Raw genomic sequence first — 9,000 nt, forward strand, 5'->3', positions numbered from 1 at the left:
GACCCAGGTGTCTCCCGTGATAACCGTGATAGCCACACTTCCCGTGATGGAACAGGGAGACACACGAATGTGTCTTCTCTCTCGTCCTCTTCCTCCCTCACTTTACTGACTTTTCTCCGACAACTTTCCCACCGTTTACAGCGCTAAGCCAAGATGATGGGAAAGGAGAACCTTCTTTAATGACTCTAAGTTATTCAGTGTCTCCAGCTGTGGGGTGGTTTGAGTGAGATATAAAAAGCCTTTTGTGGAACAGGGAAAGTGGCGCTTTGGCATTTCGCTGCCCACCTCTGGGAACTCCTGGATGTCTTGACAGTGGGGGACTCTCGGCAAGGAAGACGCTGATGTCAAACTAGTAAGCTAGGTGCCCGGAGTTTTGGTTCGAAAGGCTTTACACCTAATCTGTCACCGTCAAGCAAGCCACTTTCAGTACTTTAAGGGATTTCTTGTTGCCTTTTTTGAGACTGGATTGGCATTTATATCTTCAGCAACAAACGTTAAGAAGCTGTCCCAGAGGAGAGGAAACCAGAGGAACATTTTGAAGGACCATCAAACCAGTAAGTGATTTATCAATCTGATTTGCTCCTCAGAGCTCCCTCTTCTGTTATCAAGCTGTGTCCAGCCACTGCTTTAAACAACACTTTGACCACTGTTTGGTGAAGTGCTAGTTGGTGTTAATGGAATATATTCCCCACCACTCATGTTTTTGCTTAAATGTAACATTTGCTTCCAGTCCTAAAAGTCTCAGGGGATTAATATGAAGCCTAATTGGTCACCGTGGTGTGTTTGTGATTGGTGGCATGGTAAATAAATGATAGCTGTTGCTCACTCACCATCTGTCGGTGACTGAGCCGGCTGCACTGAATGAGACCATATGCTCTCGGAGGATGAAGCGTTTGCCATTGTCACCATCCTCTCTCCTAACGCCGTCTTGCAAGATTGTCTGAACATGCCTCTTTCCATCCCATTTTTGTCTTTCTTTGGATCTTTTTTCCTTCTCTCTTTCTGTAATGCACAGCAAAACAAAAACGTTACAATGATCATTAGGACTGTTTAACAACAACTATGAACATCATTACAATGGTTGCAGTTGTCATCATCATTGTGGAAAAGTCTTCCCTGCTTTCTTCGCTTTAATGTGGTACAATTATATTCATTTGCAGCTCAAAGCAAGTGCTAATTTCTTTTTCTTTGCCTTCATCATTATTTTCACCCCACATAGCTGGTTGCACGGAATTGTGATGCATGAGAGACCCATAGTGGAGGTGATGCTGTAGCAGGGCCTTTGGCTCTGTCTGTCCCTCATGATCGCTTGACCCTCATTAGACAGCATCCCTCTTCACATGGTACATCTTGTTCTTCAGCAGCCAGGCACACATCAGAAAGCTCCTTACCGTCAGCCAGGCAAACGTGATCTTTAAAACACAAGGTACTCTCTCTCTTTTATGTATTTGATCAGGATTGCACAAGGTTAGGTCAGAAGTTGGAGTCCTTAATACAGGAGTCCTCTGTACATCTGAGGATCTACAGTATCATGTGCAAATATGGGGGATGAGAGAGAGAGAGAGAACGAAAGAGAGAGGGAGAGGTTTGTCGATGTGTGAATTATTGATGGCATCAAACTGCTAAAAATGCACCCACAACCTTTTTAGCATTCAACGAAAGGAAGTATCAATTAGGCCGGCTAGATGAACCGGGTCTCAAGCAAATAAATCTGATTTCAACCTGGCCTCAAAGGACAGCCACCTTTTTTAGACCACATGTCAAAACCAAAAAGGTCACTTTTAATTTCCATCCATTTATCCATTGCCCCCCCCCCTCCCCCACCAAGTCTTCCTGTTGGTGAGGGATGAATGACACTTCTACCGACACACCAGTCATCACTCCATTAGCACTGATGATACTGAATCAATGGCAACATAATGTGTTCTTTGGCTCTCTAAGTGGAAGAGTGCAACAGGCATCAAACAGCAGCTTAGGAGCTCAAAGAGGCAGAGAGCTGAGAATAGACAAGTCAGTGCGTTTTTTCCAAACATCTCACCTGAGATGAGCATGGTACTGAGCATGAAGCCAACCTGACCTTCAGTCCATAGGAGCATAAGAGACAGGTGTGATCACTCACTGCCTGTACGAGGATGCTTTTTCAGATGCAACTATTTTGTGATTTTGTGATAATGAGAAGACGCTTTCCTTATTGAAATTCTTCATCTGAATCATGGATATGACAAATTCTAACAGTCTCATGGCTCATGGGTTCCTGCATATACAGTACAGTCAGGTGTATGGGTCCTGTGGGCACATTTATTCTCAACATATTTAAGCTTTGAATATACATGAAGAAATAATCCAATCACACACGCAGACACAGAGATACTCACACACACACGGCCTATCAAAGTTGTGTTACCTTACCCCTTATTTCTACTGTACCCGCATCTCTCATAATGACTTGTGCTAAAGCGTATTATGCACTTCATGGGCCCAAAGCTCCATTTCCTCCATCCGCTTAAGGATGAGTTAGCTATGAGTCACTTCTTCATCAGCACAGTCATTTGGGCATTAGTGTCAAAAAATATTACCCGAGTACTAGCCACTGTGTGCCTCGTGCCTGGAGACTGCCTGTAATCTGATAATGAAGTCACATTATCTGAAACGTAAACAAATGAAAAGGCTCTGGATACCCTGGGATTTATCACCCACTGTCTTCATTCTCATTTTCAGTCATAGCTGTTCATCTCTCTTCTTGGAAGTTATACGCATGCCAATGTAGGGTAACAGACATCAAATCTCCAGTCTCATTACCATCATTGTGTTTGGTACAGTTGTGCTTCATAAGCACACCAACATTCAAATCTTTTGGTGAAAAGGTTAAAGGCTAACAGTGTTGGCTTCTCACTGCCATATCTTTATGGCAACTTTGACGGTAGGTTATGAGGGAACTACTGTGATTATAAACAGCCCTAGCTGTGGACAGATAAGCTCATCGTTCAACACTGAATGTTCTGTTTAATGTCACTCATATTAATACCCTCCCCATGCTTACATCTGGCTCTGTGATGCAGGGATGACATTTTGATAGAGTTTCATGATACATTACATTAAACTAAAATAAGATTTATTTTTTAATTTTTTTAAATTATTCTCATCTCTGCGTTGAGACACATAAGGTTAACACCAGCCACTGAACCGAGATAATGGTCCACCAGAGCTGAAATTCAATTCTAAGACACATTTCTACTCTTAAAAGAGGCATGAGAGGCAAAGCGAACGTGAACATTGTCTAATGACCTTGCCCTTCATAAAGGTGCACACTTTTCTAAAGCAATGCAGAGTAAGCCGTTAATAAATTCACAAATAAAGCGTTATAAACATAATTATAGATTGTTTTAAAGCATTCATAGTGCTCTATAGTGACTGTGTATAATACACTATGAATAGATGTGACAGTACAACATGAATTTCCTTTTTAAGGTTATGGTGTCACATATAGATTCATGAAGAGCATTTGGTGAATAAACAGCATATCCCATTAAAGCTGTTGTCAGTGTCAGTATCAAGAGGTAAAAGAGGTTTTAGAATAGTCTGGGTGATATGTGGAAAAAATGCAAAAAATCGTGAAACCTGGTACACTACACCAAGTTTCTGATCTGATTCTGTTTCTGATTCTGATTTTCAAAACTGGAACTATCGCGAAAAATATTCTATGATGTCATATCACTGTTATTCTTGACCATCAAAGCATAGAGGTAGATATGACCATGTTTTGTCTAGGATAGTGTTCTTAACTGGTGGGGTCGGGACCCAAAATAGTTTTGGAACCATTCTGGGTGGGTCATGGGACCTGGTGGTAAAAACCTGAAATGCTACCGTATTAGATCTAATATTGGAACTTTATTTTGATGGACTTTATTTGTATGTCAGTCATTGCCATGGACATAGACAATGTTTATGTGACAGGTCATGTTAGACATAATTTTAGTGGCAGCCTAAACGAAATAGGCTACGACCTGATTATTTGAAGTAGGATATGGATTCAAACTGTGGACAAAATGGGACAGAAACCCCTGTGTGTGGTGTGCAGTGAATTGCTGGCACATGAGAGCATGAAACCATTAAAACTAAAATGCTAGGCTTAGAGGAAACAAAGCACCCCTGTCAAAGACAAACTGGTAGAGTTAATGAACAATATCTTCATGAAGTTTAGCGTTTGCAGCCATCTTGAATTTAGTCACGATAAGTCGAGCGACGAGTAAGAATGAACAGCTATGATAAGGGATCAGATTCCAAAAATAATTCCGTGGCAATGCATGGATTCCAGTTGCTGCTACTGGAAGAAACTGGAATCCATGCATTTCCATTGAATTTTTTTCTTCGTGGAAGATACTGTCTGCATAAATCGCCTTGTAAGTAAACTACCAGTGCTTTTCAAAGTTCTCAATGTCTCGTTTTAAAATGTCAGGGCCCTTGGAAGTAGGGGTTGTAAACAGACATTGTAAACAGACATTGTAAACATTCGGGGCTTAGCCCATTTAATTTTTTTAAATAACCCCCTAACTACATAGTTCAGTAAAAATGTCAAGTTTTTTGCCTGAAATTGCACTGTGCCTATTTACAAGGGCATTGTTCCCACCTCTTTTGCGGTCAACCATCAAGTGCTGGACCTCTATAGAAAGCTGAGAACCTGTAGCTTTCGTAGGAAGCAGTCAAGATAACTGTGTGATGTACTGACAAAGAGCTACAGAGGCTAGAATATATTTTTTTTTCTTTCTGCGGATTACAAGCATCTCTGAACTGACCACATTTCAGCCCTCTAGGTCACTTGATATCCCATAGAAACACAACTAAGCCCTAGCAACCAGCTGTGTGCAAAAGTTGATCAATATAGAATGAAAATATGAGTGCTTTAGACTATTTTATTAGATTATTTGCCAAAGGTATGCCCATGCGTTTTTTTGTAAAATGCCTATGGATACTCCCCATAGGACTTTTTGTTATCCAAAATGCATACTGACAATCAAATGCACATTAACCCCTTTGTGTAGAAGCATAATCCTGGTCTCAAATGAAAGGTCACACTTTGAGGTTTCTTGTGGACTATTTAGATTGTATGTCAGGTGTTCTGATATAGACTGACTACACAAAATATGGAATAATTACAAAAAAAGTCTCTATTTTTGCATTTACTTTGTTGGTTCAATGAGTGTGTATAAGATAGACTATACATCTGTACAACTAATATTGGATAATACAACATGAAGATTCAATTTCTATGGATTCTTGTGAATATTTCAGTACCCAATATGAGGCATCTACTTATTGTGCTGCAGCTACACTGCAGCCAGAAGTCAGGGTATCACCAAAAGCGGAGGAGGGGGAGGGGGGCATTTTGGATCAAATTTAATTGAGACATAATAAAATTAATCTGAGAATGTAAAGCACTATACAGATTGTACATGAAAAAAAGTTGTCATTTTTGGATTCCCAAGAGTCAAAGCTTTGAAATGGTGTATAACATTACTATGCTACATAGCAATATGGTGCATACAATTGATTTAGAATGTTGGGGAGGTGGGGAGGGGGGTAACCGTCCAACAAGGGACACTGAAAGTTATTTGGCTAAATAATGACTTTTAGTGAATTTTGTGTAAATTAATGGACACATTGAGACTTAAAAAATGTGAAACTAACATTCAACAGATTCAAGGTATCTGACTGGCACTACACTGTGACACAAAATTATAGTTTTGGGTCTTTCAAGAGGCAATATCTGTTCATATCTGTTTAGCATGTACTTAGTTAATTAAGCGTTTCTTATGGTTTGTATATTATAGTATTTGTTTATTTTCATTAGGCTATTGTTTGATATGACATTATTGTTTATTATTGCTATTCTCCTTCTTCCTCTTCCCTGATCTCATCTGTGTGACAAATATATAGAATATCTTATACTATAATATACATAATATTATGATATAATTACAGTATGGCCAGTCATCATGATACAAGGGTATTTTAGAAGGAATGCATTATCATCTTGACATAGGCGTTTCTAAATTATATTAATTTTGTAATTTAGCAAGATTATTCATAGGTTTCATCAGGCCCCTTTACACAGGTGCATAAAATCAAGCACCTAGATTATGAATGCAGACTGCATGGTGCTTGATTAACACACTTATGGAAAGGGCCCTTTCCTCTCAATATATCATTGTAATGTTTTTTTTTTTAGTTAATAATTAGTTAGGCAGCCAAAACAACATAACATGACTTTTATATTTATGTGGACTCTTGGATTATAAGATCTGTGGTGGTGGATAGGATATCAACAAGGTTTTAAGGTAGGCTTATGCAACATATGACACTGAAAAGTTGACATGGGCAGATAACTGTTAATGGTTTTTTCTGACATTTCAAAACAGTGTAGCCTAATTTATTACAAGACGAGGATCACTTTGTTTTGGGAGCTGGAATTTCTTATTCTGCAGTAGGCTTAGCTAGCCGATGAGAGTATTGAATTTGCCTTTTCCGCCGACAAACGAGGACATTTAACGTTAACGTTAAGCATTTAGGGAGCTAGCCAAGTATCCTAACGTTAGCCTGCCTAACTGACAGAAAGCTCTTAATGTGAAATCACCAACCTGAAACAACACCATCCGTCAGTTCACTGGGCGATGCTGTTGCTTGAACGGAGCTGGGTGGTCTTTTGAAAAACTTTCTAATATCCATAACGTTTCAACAACATGTACACAAAGTGTTTTATCACAGACTGTAAAAGTGACAGACTTCTGACAGAGGCTTTTTGGAACACCTTAGCGTTGTCAAGGCAGCGTTTTCACTGGATCTAAACAAATCAATCTAACCATTGAAATCACCATAGCCCAGAGACCTGGCATAGATCGTGTAGCAAGTCAAATTATTTTTCAATATTGGGCTTTGAAAATAAGGGATATATTTCCTCAGTAATAGAGCATTTGATGACATTTATAGAGAAACCGAGGGGAAGTTATATTGGAAATAAGAGTTGCCGGGAATTTAAAACACTAAAAAAAGATTCGGGGCTTTTGATAAAAGATTCGGGGCTTAAGCCCCCTAAGCCACCCCCTAGCTCCGCCACTGCTCCCGCCCTGCGTCCTGATTGGCTAAACCATAAAGTTGGTTGGAGAAATCACTCTCAATGGAAGAGGTCCCAGATGGATGTGAGTGAAGCTAGGCAGAGCTAAGCGGAACGACATTCATCTGGCTAGGGTCAGGTTACCTGACATGTGGCACCTTTAAAATGTTTCCGCAGAGCCTCCTGGGTCATGTATGTTATGGAGACTGCTTCTCAATGTCTCGTTTTAAATGTCAGGGCCCTCGGAAGTCTACCAATGAAGTGTGGAGATACATTGAGCCTCGTAAATGGGTGTAAAACAGTGATTTATTTGCATGGCTAGCCCGATGCCGAAGCACCACTATTGAAAAAGCTGTTGGTAGCATCGGCTAACTAGCGCCAGATTTTGGAGTGCAGGGGACAAGCCGAGATGGGCTATGAGACATACGTTCACACTCGGTATCATGTTTCAATACACTTTAGGTCAATATCACACCGGAATTCTCCTTTAAGGATAGACTTAGGTGTAAACCTAATTACGTAGAAATGTATATTGTAACAGTAGTGTTGTTTTCTGATTAGGCCTACTCTAATTAAACCTAATAGTTTAGGCCCGGTCTTATTTCTGCAGTCTTCACTAGTATCCTTTTAAATTCTGCCTTGTGTAGAAGTCACAGTTAACTCTTAAGTTTTTGAAAGACTCACATAACTTTTTCATGTAAACATTTTTGTATGCAAATAAATGACTGTAAAGCTGCAACTAGGTGTGCAAATGGTGATGGCTGATGGTATTACTAGTATTTGATATTTAATAGATATATTTCGTTTGCTGAAATTAAACAGTAATTTTTACAATAATTGTCATATGCTTTTATTTAAAATGAGCTAGCGATCATAAAGTTAATCTCTATATAAAATGCCCAAAGCATGTTTGAGAAATTAAAATCGAATTACTTATAATTGAATTTGTATTCAAACAAAGTTTTTTGTCCCATGGTTCTGCCAAACTTGTTTGCATCTATATATCCCAGGTGGTGTGACCTTGTACTGCTGTCAGTGTGGCTCCATGCATTGCATCTCACAGTGTGGGATTTGTGTTACAGGAGGCCAAATGTGGCTTTGCCATCATCCTGATGGCTCTGTACTGGTGCACAGAGTGCATTCCGCTGGCTGCTCCCTGTCATCCTCTTCCCCTTGATGGGGATCATGCAGGCCTCAGAGGTAGACTGTGCCCCCCCCCCCCCCCTTATCTGCAGGACATTGCCTTTTCTTCTTCACAACTGTTTTATATGCATCACGATTAGGCTTTTTAAATGGTTTATTTCTCTGTTTATTACCAATGTATGCCTTTCACCTTTTAAATAAATGTGCCTTGCCTTGAACCTCCTTGCCTTGCCCTGCCTTGATGCCTTATGATGAGTAACATGTATAATATGACCTGTCTTTAGGTGTCTATCCAGTATCTGAAAGACTCTAACATGCTGTTCATTGGGGGTCTACTGGTGGCCATTGCGGTGGAGCATTGGAACCTTCACAAGCGCATTGCTCTGCGTGTGCTGCTCCTGGTTGGGGTGAAACCAGCTCTGTACGTAGCCGCTATCTTATCTACACAGGAGATTGAGATTGTTCAGAAGGGTCCTTTATTGTTTGTTTGTTCTTTGTGTCCTTTTTACCCTTCTCTCTGTGTACCCTGATCCTCCACTCCACTATTCTGTCCAATAATACTCTACTGTCCTGGGTTGTTTTACTCCATTTCCTAAAATTCTTTCTCAACTCTTCAATTCTTTCTTTGCCTTATTTCCCCCATGCCCTCTCCTCTTCCTATTTTCTTTCTTCTGTCCTCCTCTCCTTATCCTGCTCTTCTCCTTCCTCTCCTGGCCTACAGCCTCATGATTGGGTTCATGGGCACCACA

At 40.1% G+C, this 9,000-nt stretch overlaps 1 long non-coding RNA gene across 1 annotated transcript; it reads left to right on the forward strand.

Annotated features, from left to right (window-relative positions):
- The first annotated feature begins 8,165 nt into the window (after positions 1-8,165).
- Positions 8,166-9,000, forward strand: LOC125290216. Its single transcript, XR_007192766.1, has 3 exons — positions 8,166-8,308; positions 8,536-8,672; positions 8,973-9,000. It is a non-coding gene; the product is annotated as an uncharacterized LOC125290216 (long non-coding RNA).

This window comes from Alosa alosa, unplaced genomic scaffold (assembly GCF_017589495.1).
Source record: "Alosa alosa isolate M-15738 ecotype Scorff River unplaced genomic scaffold, AALO_Geno_1.1 AALO_1.0_unplaced_204, whole genome shotgun sequence".
NCBI lineage: Eukaryota > Metazoa > Chordata > Actinopteri > Clupeiformes > Clupeidae > Alosa > Alosa alosa.